Raw genomic sequence first — 991 nt, forward strand, 5'->3', positions numbered from 1 at the left:
AGCTGTAAAACAACCCAGTGGTAGATGTAATTTGCTCCACGATTTAAGAACAATAAATGACATAGTTGAGCCTCTACATCGTGTGGTTCCTAACCTTTATACTATAATAGACAAAGTGCTAGTCAATAGGCCTTTTATTTTAAGAACTACCTTCCCTCTGTAACTTGATTTGTGCCACTATTAGAACCTCTACTTGGAATATTATTGATAACAGTGCATCTAAATTCCAAAATCAATCTCCACAATAGTCTGTTTCCTCTTTCCAAAGGGGCCCTTTAGAGTAGTGAGAGAAGATCTTCACTCTGAAACCTACAGCATCCCTTTTCAGAAGGAAGTAGCTAAGGGAATATGCCTTCCCATTTTCCTTATGAATCAGGGTGAAGTCTCTCTCAGGGAGGAGAGATAGGGAATGCCAAAGGATTCACTGACAAAGGAGATTTATCAGAACTGGCTTTGACAAGCACTGTGGCAATTGGACAATTAAAACAGACTTTTGGGGGGAGAGGAACAAACTGGGAGAGGGGAGAGTAGAGAAAATGAATGAATGGAAACCCAAAATCTCTGCAAATGTTCATTAAAATTAATAAAATTTAATTAAAAACAAAAGAAGAAATAAAAAGAAGACAAAGATTCTCAAAAGTGGGCCAACTGGCAGCACCAAGGTAGATGGAGAAGAGTTTGAGGTTGTTAACCATAACACCTTGCTTGACTCCACAATCAATACTCTTTAACACCAGTTGTCAGGAATCCAAAAGATTAATTGCATTAAGAAAATCTACTGTCCAGGAGACAGGACACATCCCTGGCATACACCCTTCCCAATTTTGAACCATGCAGTGTTTCCTTGCTCTGTTCTGACAACTGCCTCTTGGTTCAAGTATAAGCTTCGCATTGGCATGATCAAGTGTTCTGGGATTCCCATTCTTCTCAGAGTTGTACATAGGGCTTTCAGAGGCCTACTATTTTGGAAGTGGATGGCCAATCCTTCCTC

The sequence above is a fragment of the Elephantulus edwardii genome, unplaced genomic scaffold, assembly GCF_000299155.1.
Source record: "Elephantulus edwardii isolate Elephantulus edwardi_28Jun2011 unplaced genomic scaffold, EleEdw1.0 scaffold00111, whole genome shotgun sequence".
Classification (NCBI taxonomy): Eukaryota; Metazoa; Chordata; class Mammalia; order Macroscelidea; family Macroscelididae; genus Elephantulus; species Elephantulus edwardii.